Source organism: Coenobita brevimanus, chromosome 62 (genome assembly GCF_032717465.1).
Source record: "Coenobita brevimanus isolate Jiangsu-jjx chromosome 62, ASM3271746v2, whole genome shotgun sequence".
Taxonomy (NCBI): domain Eukaryota; kingdom Metazoa; phylum Arthropoda; class Malacostraca; order Decapoda; family Coenobitidae; genus Coenobita; species Coenobita brevimanus.
The window spans coordinates 10,982,516-10,995,028 of record NC_137015.1 but is presented as its reverse complement, the minus strand read 5'-3'; the positions used below and the strand labels follow the sequence as shown (position 1 = coordinate 10,995,028).

The window sequence follows — 12,513 nt, the reverse complement described above, 5'->3', positions numbered from 1 at the left end:
GCGAGAAGAAAACAAAGGGGGGGGGGAACAGACAGGAAGGTAAGGCGGGCTAGCAGGAAGGAACACTTGTAGGAAGGAAGATTGGAAGGAAAACAAACAGACAGGTAAGAAGGTAGGTAGGCAAGCAGAGGACATGTAAGAAGGTACGACGGCAAGCAGGAAGTAGGTAGACATGCAGAAGATAAGCAGGCAGGCAGGAAGGTAGTAGGCAAGTAGAAGACAAGTAGGTAGGCAAACAGAAGACAAACAAGCATGCAGTAAGGATAGTAGGCAAGTAGATAAGAAGCAGGCAGTTAGGTAGGTACGTAGAAGCAAGCGAGTAGGTAGGAAGGCAAACAGGAATAAGAGTTGTATCAGGGAAAGAGTCAAGTGATAGCTAGGGGAGCACCGGGTTGGGACACAACTGAAGGGAGGACACAAGCATGCAGGAGCGGATGCAGGCAGGCAGGCGGGCCGGCAGCGAGGAAAGAAAGTTTCAAAAGAATTTATTATGTGACTTTATACTGCTGCTAACACCCACACCATCAGAGTACAATCATTACCACAACCACATCCATCATCATCATCATCATCCCACTTCCCATGAAGGATTAAGTTTGGGCAGAATTAAGTAATGGGAAAAGGAAAGCAAAAAACAAGAGAACTATCAACAGAATGGCCAGAATGCATTAGGGTTAGGCAAACTGAAGCTACAGTATACGTGTCGCACACAACTTTCAAACATAGATGTAGGACCAGATTTTAGTTACTCAACATTTCCAGTCTCAACTTTACTTTTTCACAGCTGTTAACCATAGGCATTTCATTTCTGCTACCGACAGATGATTCGTATTTCATTTCTGCTACCGACAGATGATTCGTATTTCATTTCTGCTACCGACAGACGATTTGTATTTCATTCCTGCTACGACAGACGATTTGTATTTCATTCCTGCTACCGACAGATGATTCGTATTTCATTCCTGCTGCCGACAGACGATTCGTATTTCATTCCTGCTACGACAGACGATTTGTATCTCATTCCTGCTACCGACAGACGATTCATATTTCATTCCTGCTCCCGACAGACGATTCGTATTTCATTCCTGCTACGACAGACGATTTGTATTTCATTCCTGCTACCGACAGACGATTTGTATTTCATTCCTGCTACCGACAGACGATTTATATTTCATTCTTGCTACCGACAGACGATTTGTATTTCATTCCTGCTACCGACAGACGATTTGTATTTCATTCCTGCTACCGACAGGCGATTTATTTCATTCCTGCTACCGACAGACGATTTGTATTTCATTCCTGCTACTGACAGACGATTTGTATTTCATTCCTGCTACCGACAGACGATTTTATACGCTTCGAGTAACCCTTCTCAGGAAAGGTCATCAACTATCTCAACTAACGTGCTAGCCGATAATTAAAGCTGGGCTATTTTATTCAGTTGCAACACACCACTGCCACAGGTAAACCCCTTTCAGTCCGAACAGGTAATTTAAGTCAACTCTTGCTGATATCAGGCGATTTTATTCAACTTTTGTGAGACATTTGGAGCTGGTTGGATTACATATAGCTTCCACTAACACCTTCGCTACTAGAGGGCTTTCCTTACATTAATAAAACCGTCGGGAGGTAGGAAAACGTAAAGTGAAAGTTACGTCGCCGGACTGAAGGGGTTAAGTAAGGTTTTTAGACACCGTATTGTGGCCGCGAGTGGAGGCGGATCCTGGTGTACAAAAATGGGGGTTGGGGATCTTGAGAGAGAGAGAGAGAGAGAGAGAGAGAGAGAGAGAGAGAGAGAGAGAGAGAGAGAGAGAGAGAGAGAGAGGGGGGGGGTTGATGATTATGATGACGGTGCTGAAGATGGTGATATGATGATGATGATTATTATTATTGATAAATGATGATGATACAGCTTATGATGATGATGATGACGGTGATAGGGGTACTGTTGCTGTTGTTTGTGCTGGCAGCACTAACGGAGACGACAAGACGACGACGACGATGATGTTGATGATGATGATTATTATTATACACAAATCTGTAACTTGAGAGTTTTTCAGAACGCGCTACCTTATGTCCGTTTCTCATGTGTAACGTGGCTGAATCTGTTTAAGGCTAACTTTCTTTATTATTTATGCAACTTGTACAATTCAGTTCAAGATGATGATTAAAATAAATAAATAAAAAATTCCCTTTGGTAAACTTGATTTCTTAAAGCAAGATGAACGAGGAAAAGGGAGTGAAGAATCTTCCAACCTCTTGTTCTTCAGGAAAAAATATATATCTTAGTTACCCTGCCGTACGAAAGAAATATTAGTTGTTTTTGTGAAGCTCTGTCTCCAGTTCCATCTGTTCAAATCATCATTATTGATATTATTACTATTATTATCATTACAGACCGGTGGCAATGGTGTTCATGAAACCTACGTGTGGACTGCCTGTGGGATGCAGCCGAGAAATTCCAACGTTTGAGCAACGAGTTAAAGGGTGTGTGGCACACTTCACAAGACACATTACTGCCAGCTTCCGCTGCATTTTTAGTTTCGTTTGCTCTATTTCCAAATACTGTCAAGTCAACCACAGGGAAATAGTAGGGTGATGGTGGTGGTGATGATGATGATGAAAAGATCATCATCACCATTCCATATTTCTCACTACTATATGGGGTTCGCAGGATAGACATATTTTAATAGGAAAAGGAGAGCATTAGAGCAAAACTATTAACCGACTGTTAAGTGACAGGCCACGTTCATTCATTCACCGCACAAACGCTCCTGCATATACGATGACATAAAGCAAGCAAATCCTCTCTTTAAATGCATCTTAACAATGAAATTTTAACTCATGGGCTACAAAATTTTGATAGGTTCAATCCGAAATGCCTGTACACTTTGCCCTTAATCCTTTTACTTTTATTTTTTTTACCAGTTTATTTATTTACTTTTTGGTAAAGCCAGACGGCTTGATTCAGGAATGGAAAAAGTCCCGCTAAGCATAGTCAGCCCCTTCAGTACTATTTTCACGCCAGACTATTTTTTAACCTGGGGGAATAGCCTACCGTTGGAGTGAATATGTTAGAAAAAGTCATCTCCACCACCAAAAATTTTTCCCCAGCTAAGGAAAGATGGGGTGAGGCGTTAGAGACAGCCTCCATAAATTCTTTTTCCAGGCCAGTGCAGCTGTGCGGAGAGAGGAGGGCGTGTGCAGCCTCACCCAGACGCTGCCGCCACCACCACCACAACGGCCCGAGGTCGGAGAGGAGGGGGGGGGGATGACGGAGGGGACGCGGGGAGAAGGAGGGAGGGGAGCGGCGCGCCCTGGGGCCAGCACCAGACGGAGCGTTGGTCCCATTCTAGGGTTCATGGTCAATCAATAGCTCATGTAGGGACAAGCCTGGGCGACCACACCACACAGGAGGAAACTCATACCAATTTCACCACTTGCAACTGAAGAAATGTCGCCCCTTCAGAGACATTGAGATTATAATTTCCTCTTCTTGCCGCCTTACGATTTTACGCAGTTTAGGACTTCTCTGACTGATGGTGGTTATACCCTCAGTAAGATGACGCTGTTATACTCTAACTTGGCCCAAGTTATCTCTGTCCTGAATGCTTGATTGTAACACTAGATTAACACTAGAATATGGTGATAGTCACGAAGACGTGCTATGGAACGGGTGGAGATCTGCAGCACTATCATTTTCTGCCACCGAGCTACGTGGAATAAGCTACACAAGGACAAAAATCTAGGCCACGCTAAGGTGAAAAAAAAAAAAAAAAAGTTTACATTTATACCCAGACAAATTTATTAATATTAAGTGGTTCACAAGCCATATCCACTTATCCCTGCACGATAATAATAGCTATAGATCGCTCGCTTTAACTTGGCGGAGATAATCGTCAATAACAGTTTACTTCCCGGAACTCGAAGGCAGAATAAGGCAATACTACGACCATGCATCCTTTCCATTGCACTTTTTCTTGACTAGCACCATATTCTACCGTTAATCTATTGCTACAGCTCTGCTTCCAAGATAGAGAAACGACAATACTAAGCCTAGCTTAAGTGAACAGAGTACAGTTATCGCCAGTCAGATTCACTCAGCTCACGATATTTGTGTCGTATAAATAGGAGTATATAATAAGAAAATACATTCACCGTGACTCGGTCTACAACGTCAGATGACGTCTTTCTTAGTTTATACTACATTCTGTTCACTTAACTAAGCGTTAACATCTCTCTCCAACTTGAATAGCCTACTGACCTATAACAAGAGATAACGCTAAAGTATGTTGCTAGCCACGAAGAAGTGCCACAAAAAGGGTATACATCGTATTATTATGAGTCAGGCTACAACAGGGCGAAAGTCTCTGCTAACTTAAATGACCTATAACTATAGATAGACGGTTTTACTGAGCTAGGAAATACGTACTGCATCATATCTCCATTCTTCTTTCGAGTTGGACGCGTAACTTAACTGACTTACACCGGCAATTTCCATTGGCTAATGGGAAGACCTCTCGTAGCAGAACGATTGGAAACTCTCCATAAACCCATTCCGCAGTATTATATTTTTTCTCCTACCCCAACACGATTTATTAAAGTTAGTGAATACCCCTCCAGTACCCAGACCCATATACCTTTCACTTGCTGCCTTGCTTTCGCTACTCTTGCTGGAAAGGATGCCTTCCCGTCGTGTCACTGACGGAATGGGGCGGTTCTGCTGCTCAGTTATACGAATGTCCCTAAATTCCCTCTCCATCCCCCGAAACGAGGATGGTGGACTGCACAAGGGCAATTTCAGCCGGCAATCCACCAGCCTCACTTTCAAATAAGTCTGGGGTCACGACAAGGACCATCAGACGATTTTAGTAAACTAGGGAAAGAGGTCTGGTAGTGGAAGGGTTAAATTGCTATACTGGTCTACAAGTCTGCCAGCAAGACGGCGTGTGGAGTAAAGGGGGAGAGAAGGTCAAGAGGCGCAAGGGGGCGGTGGAGAGCGGTAGGGCAGGGGCAAGAGGTGTGAGAACTAGGTGGGCAAGGAATATGTGGGGCAAGACGCAAGGTGGGCAGTGGAACATGGGGAAGGGGGAAGGTAGTGTGGAGCGAGAAGGGAGTAACGGAAGAGTAAAATAATGTCTGGCCGTTTCGTACCACACCGTTCACTGGGAGAGGGAGTGGGGCGAGGGTGTGGGCAGTCAGTAAGGGGTGTGGACAAGAGGGAGAAGTTTGGGCAAGAGGCACTGGGTGTGGGCAAGAGGAAGATGTGGGCAAGAAGCAAGGGGTGTGGGCAAGAGGCAGTGGGTGTGAGCAATAAGCAGGGGGTATGGTCAAGAGGCTGAGGGACGTGAGTACGTGGCAGGTCGTTTGGGCAAGGGGCATGCGGACGCGGATGGTGAGGTAGGAGGTAAGACGACAGGGTGAGCATGGGAGGGGCAGGTGGGCGCGGAGTACGAAGAAAACAGTGGGTGGGCAAGTAGGCAGAAGGTACGAAGGGCAAGAAGATTTCAGGTATGCAGGGAATGTAAGCGCTGGACACTGGAGATGTAGACAAGGGACATGTGGGCAGGGAAACATGGGAATGGGGCAAGTGGGCAAGAAAGAGGAAAGAGGCAAGTGGGCAAGGAAGACGCAGACAATGGGACAGACGGGCAAGAGGGCAGGGAAAAATGGGTGAGGCGCAGGTGGGCAAGGAAGACGCAGATAATGGAACTAGGGGGAAAGTGGGCATGAGTAAGGGGCATAAGGAAGACACAATGGTATAGGTGGGCAAATGGGCAGTGAGGGATGAGCAAAGTGCATGTGGATAAGTGGAAAGGGAGGCAGGCATGGGTTAAGAGGTGGACAAGAAAGAACCAGACAAAGGGACAGGTGGGCAAGCAGGCAAGAAGGTATGGGCAAGAAGTACGTGAGGGGGCAGGGAGGCATGGGCATGGAGCAGGTGAGCAATGAAGACGCAGACAAAGGAAAAGATGGACAATTCGGGTGGGAAGCATGGGTCAGTGGGCAGGGACAGGAAAGCGTGGGCAAGGGGCAGGTGGGTGGGCTGGGAGGGTTGGCGACACTTGCCCGCAGCTAAGACACTCCCAGCACACACCACCACCACCTGACATCCCATTCATTGCAAACACCTAACTCATTTCGAATACTACAGCTTTTTCCCGCGGCAACGAACCATCCTTCACATCGGGTATGACGTAACGAGTATCATTACCGAGAAACTGAAATCTATATCCTCGCAGGTTCAGCGTTTAAAATAAATATTATCTCTGGCGCCCGAAGGGAGGGGCAGCAACCGCCAACTCTCCTCCCATCTCCCTCTCCCTCCCTCTCTCCCTCCACTCGCCTATCAACCCCCCTCTCTCCCTCCCCACCCCCTCTGGCACCGTCTCGTCCACAAGTCCACTTAACGTTCTCTTATTTCGAGTGTTTACGTATACTACTTGCACTCCCTTCTTGTCATATGTACACAAATCTCACTATCGGCATGTTGCTATCGAGGGAGCAGCAGTGAGTCAGGATTATGACGTCACCAAACACAGCTCTGCCTCAGTCGTCTGAAACCACATACTTCTACCCTGTCCCATTCGCATATTCGGACGATCACAGGCCGTAACGGGATCACAGTCTATCATTCTTAGCATGAATAATTTTATTTTTAAGTGAAAAATACGATGATCACGGGATCCAAATAACAAGTACTGTGTTGTTGGCAGAGCGTACGTCTGGTAGCGGGGTCAGGGATCGCCCATTCTGTCCTTTACTCTTGGCTCCAGAACTAGACTCGCCAGCGGCGCCAGGCCAATTTTCCATTGATTTTCTGGTCACTTCTTTTGGAATTAAACATCTTGAATAGCTAACCTCGACTTCAGCAAGTATTCACACACATGTATGATTGTGTACACATAGAGTAACGGTAATAAACTAACCTGATTCAGGGTGAGAACCGAGGAGCTGTTACCCCCACCCGCCCCCGGCCCTCAGCACTCACTGTGGTGCTCCTCAGGTACACAGCTCCTCTCGTGTATGTGCGTGTGTGTGAGCGTCACGCCGCCCGTGCATGCGTGTCCATGTCAACAAACTCCCTACACGTCTGACTCACACACGTGTCTGCAGCTCTTTAATTGCAACATGAATATTTTATTATACGTGACAGGCTTCTTTTGTTTTTTGTCACTGTGTAATCAGGCTATTTACACTGCATACCTAAGCAGTTTATCTTAGCGAAAACTATTAGTCACGAATGCCTTGAAAAAAACTAAAAGTTTGGTATTCCTGCTTCACTTTCCCAGCTGAATGAGATTATGATAGTTTTATGGTTGCAGTTCATAATGTTCATACACCTAGGCTAAATAGTTCTGAAAGATGTTACTGTACTGTAGGTTACAAGTGAATTTATCGACGGCAAGTGCTGACAAAAGAACACAAGCTTGGCACTCCGGTTCCACTTCTTGGGGAGTATCTCCATAGACATAAATTAACGAAAACTTGACGACAATGATAAATGAAGTAGAACTAGTGTAGTGTGTCAGTAGGAGACCGGTCCCTCCAGTGAGAGAGAGAGAGAGAGAGAGAGAGAGAGGTTTCACAGGCCAAACAAAAACATGATCAATACTGGCTGATCGAAGACTGAGATATATCGGTCAGGTATAGATGTCTTCCTCAGTCTTTCTTCCCCTGTTTACGACTCCCAGGCTTTCCTGTGTGTGTGTGTGTGTGTGTGTGTGTGTGTGTGTGTGAAATATCAAATCTCGCATATCTGATTGATTTTACAGTGCTTTTCCTCTACTTTCATTGGTAAGGAAAAACTAATTTTTAGTTCTTTTTTCTGCACTGAAAATAAATAATTTAAGTCCCATATTACCCCTCATGGGGTGCTGGATGTCCGAGCTATGGGCCCGTGATCGAGAATATTAAAGTAAAGGAGCCCATCTACATAAGCTACGCCATATAGTGGTGGCATTATACTCTGAGGATTTTCACCAGTTTTCTCCTTCAGCCGAGTGCGGAGTTGTTATTCCACTCGAACCCTGAGCCAGGACTCAGGCCTGGTTCTGCACTTCACGTGAAACTAATACTCTAATATTATTGATCCAAGAATACAACCCGCCGGCTGTCTTCACCTGATTGACCAAGGCATTATTTATCACTTAGACTCCTTTGACTCACTCTCAGCTGAATAAAACTGTATAGTGTTTGTTGGAATGAGACACGAGAAAATATACGATCATGAGAGGGTCAAAAAAGTAACATCAACATTAAAAAAAAAAAAAAATGAAACCAGGCTCCCTCAGTTCTTAGTGTGTCATGCTCAAGTAGTTATTAGATCTCGTAACTGTTTATACTTATTATACCCCGCAAAAATCACGGCCGTATCTAGTTTATCTCTCGAAGTTTTATATACAAATGCCATGGTACACTTGGGAAAATTTCGCGTCATGGCACTCAGTTACATAAATACAAGTGGACCTGTACTTTTGATCTTTATTGGACATATTTTTTAAACTGGGCGTGTGGATGTGTATGCAAGCTTCCAGTTTTTGACGGTCGCTTATGAAACATTTATCAGTTAGAGATGTGATCAGCTTGCATGACACGTTCCACAGTGAACTGAACAGACAGAAACGCTCTTCTCTCACTACGAGTTTCACAATAAATCCACACACACACACACACACACACACACACACACACACGAAAAAAGGGGGGCGGGCTTGCCTGCAACATCACAATCTCTGTTTTGCCTACCTAACCTCCGCGACTTGTTGACTTTATTCTTGCTGCTGCGGAGCCTCCGAGCTATGTTACTAAGCGTTCGAGAGATAATTAACCTTGTAGTGACGGGATTGGAAACAAACCTCCTTTAGCCTTACTCCTTCACACCCTGACATGTCCTTCCTTTCAACCGAATAAAAATCATGTGCAACTGGCAAGAACAAAATTAATATTGTCATCGTTGTTAAGAACTTAAGGATACAGCTGAATATCATAACATTTCCTGAAGTCATACGCTAACAGTGAACAAGAGGATTACAATCAAGCTACCATAAGAAGACGTCAAATTATCAGACAAGTGCCATCGCTGGTACCAGCACTGTAAAAACGAAAAGGAATAATCGAAGTACCACAAGATGCTGTCAAATTAGTGCCTTCGCCAGTACCTGAGTTGTAAAAATTGCAAGAAAATTAATGACCAAATTACTACAAGATGCCGCCATCTTAGTGCCTTCGCTAGTACCGTAACTGTCATTTTCCAGAAAAGGAATGGTGAAGTCTGAGGTTTAATTGAACAGATGCCTTATGTATGAATCTCGTGGATAAGAAATACGCGATGTGCCTTTTATTTTTTATTTTTTTTAAGGGGATTTTAATGGAAAGATTGACAATGATCTGGTAACTCACCAATGTGTAATGCATAACAATACAAATTACTTACCAGCAGTAATGATTTAATACATAATTTAATACATAATTCAGCAAATGTAGTGGATTCGTTCCTAAGGCCGCTCGCCACTGGTTAATATACCGTATGTCAGTTAACGCATTCAAGAGTAGTGTCACACCTATATTCCTTTTGTCTAACGCCAACAAAATTAATTCAGTCTGTGTTCGTCATGAACACCTGAACAGCAGATGCCAGGTGATTTTAGTCTGGCTATCGTCAAATGATATTACTCACCACAGGGAAACCTTCTAACCTGGAAGGGTAAAGGCTGCAAAAGACTTTCAGTTTTTACAAAGGTAACTTGTAAATTAGTACAGTGTGAATAATAGTGAAGGATAAACCATTGAATCCTATGGCTTTTTTTCTATCATTCTTGTTATCCTCAAAAGATTTTATTCAGTTTAGGAAAAACTTTTTGAACAGAGGTTAGATACCGTAATCATTAACCGTTTCACTATTATGGGACTCCTCTAAACTAATTAAAATCGTCTGGCAACACCAAGGAAAAATGTAAGACATCCCTGTGCTGACGGGTTAATGGGACAAGATGGGTGATGTGAAGGTAGTAAAGGATGGCATGGTTTTCCTACTGAAGGTTATAGTTATCATTATTTCGCACATAAGGCTGAGTCGGGAACAGGAATAATATCATAACCTTCTGAATATGCTGACTTTTTTTTTTTTTTTTTTTACTGCTACTTCCAGACTATTTTTCCCCAGTTTGGGAGAGGCTTTCCTAACTGGACGAGTTGTATACAGCTTTCATAATTCACTGAATAAGAAAGACTTTTCTAGGGTGAATGAAATGGCTTTGGAAGCAGTAATAAAAAAAAAATCAGATTCATGAGTTAAATTTTTTGCTCTCGTCAGACTAATTAATTCAACTTAGGCATAACTTTTCTAAATGAAAATGGTTATTGAAAAAAAAAAAAAACTAACTCCTCCAGTACGATGAGTTCTACTTCAGTCATCATATTTTTTTTTTTCTGGTTAGTTTTTTTTAATTTATTCTGGATACTTTCACATGTTTTCAGTTAGTTTTGGAGATAATTCTCGAGCTTTCATCAATCATTCAGTATCACAGGGCTTTCCTAAATCAAATAAAATCGCTTAAAGGTCGCAAAAATAAACATCAACGGAGTGATGAGAATGAGGTCTCGCATAATATAAGGGCAAAGTTTTCAATTTTATACTCCATATTAACCACTTCACTCCGATTACGTATTCCTTATATTATTGCTTCCTTCTGACGATTCTCTCTAACTTAGGAGAAACTTCGAACAGGAGATTTTTAAAAATCAACTAGAGGCTCCCCCCCCCCAAGAGGGGAATCACACCAGCCGTAAGCCGATACATATCTAACGTGCCTTGGAATATGACCTTGACTTACTTTCATCAATTTCGAACTCGTAGGAGATTTCCATCCCTACTACACACCTGTAAGATTTTGTGAGAGTATCTTGAGCGGTTGCGTGGTAAGGGACACACAAGTCCTTGACGTACTTTCACCAATTTCGAACTCTTAGGGGATTTTCATCCCTACTACACACCTGTAAAATTTTGTGATGATACCTTGAGCAGCTGTGAAGTTATCGTGCTAACAGACACAGACACAGACAGACAAACAAACTGAAAACAATACTCGTAGGAGATTTTCATCCCTACTACACACCTGTAAAATTTTGTTATATCTTGAGCGGTTGCGAAGTTATCTTGGTAACAGACAGCAGACTGACCTACTTTCACAAGTTTCGAACTCGTGATCGCCCTTTTTTTTTTTTTTTTTTTTCCCCAACTACGCACCGGTAAAATTTTGTGATGATATCTTGAATGGTTGCGAAGTTATTGTGCTCACACACACACACACACACACACACACACAAACTGAAAACAATACCAGCTTCGCTATCGCGGCTGTTAAAAATACGCATTCGAAATGATAGGGTTGTTACCAGAACTCTCCAATTCGACCTCCAGTACTGAGAGTACATTACCTACGAGTACTCGAAAAATGTCCAGGTTTGAATGACGATGGCTGGTGGCGTAATGGGTTATGGCGTTTCAGCCGGATTTGGCTAATAAAAGGCTTAAATCCAAGGAATGGCTGGGGTTCATTGCACAAAACTTGCCACTCTGGGGAAAGCAAGTGGCCATCCATAAGTTACATGCCAACACTGAGAGACGTAGCTCCGCGTCTCTACGCTCCTTATGGGGAAGTAACAGTGTAACGTGGTGATTAAAAAAAAAAAATGGACGGAGGTGTGACACATTTTCGGTGGGTACTCTGATGATAGTTCCTCTATATACTCGTAATTCCCCTACTGTGTGTGTGTGTGTGTGTGTGTGTGTGTGTGTGTGTGTGTGTGTGTGTGTGTGTGTGTGTGTGTGTGTGTGTGTGTGTGTTGTTTCTGCATTCTACCCTCTAAATTTATAACTCAAGAATGATTAAGAGAAATGTATAATAAATTATTGACCCTTTCGCCTTCTATGGATGCATTGCTTCTTTTATTCAGCCTAATACATGACGATTTCATTAAGCCAAGGAAGATTCTACTGGGGCAGACACTCAGTCATTCACACTCACACTCACCCTCACCCCCTCAATGCTTGAATTCTCTCACCTGCATAAAACAGACCAGATGTAGCATGAATAAAACACCCAAGTGCGTCCATGGTAGCAAAGATATTACGTAAATTCTTCTGAGGTGTGACATGGCTCCTCTGAGTTCTGGCGGAGCCTGCGAGCCAGGAGTCCTAGTTCGGCCACGCTCCTCTTACATGTGGATCAGGCTGTAGGGGAGGATATTGCCACTAAGTGGGGAACCCATTACAAAGTCATCCTGAACTGTAAGACGAACGAAAGGAGCGAAAATGCTCTCCGGCAAAAGGTGCGTGACGTGACGCTGCGTGGCTTTCAGTGTGGAGTTTAATTAAATGAAGGAGATCGTACAAGGTCTCTCCAGCAGTGAGGCTCTGGGTGTGGATGGACTCCCTTCGGGAGCGTTCGAGTATGCGCCGTTCAGTCTGATTGCATGGCTCTGTTTCTTTGTCAGTGCCTGCATCTGCCA

General features: G+C 43.7%; 1 protein-coding gene across 1 annotated transcript in view; it reads right to left on the bottom strand.

Annotated features, from left to right (window-relative positions):
- Positions 1-6,953, bottom strand: part of LOC145403991 (uncharacterized) — a 124,586-nt gene extending 117,633 nt beyond the window's left edge. The window contains exon 1 of the mRNA XM_080275598.1: positions 6,930-6,953. The gene's annotated coding sequence lies outside the window, so the exon portion shown is untranslated. The remainder of the gene's footprint in view (positions 1-6,929) is intronic.
- Between the last annotated feature and the right edge of the window lie 5,560 nt (positions 6,954-12,513).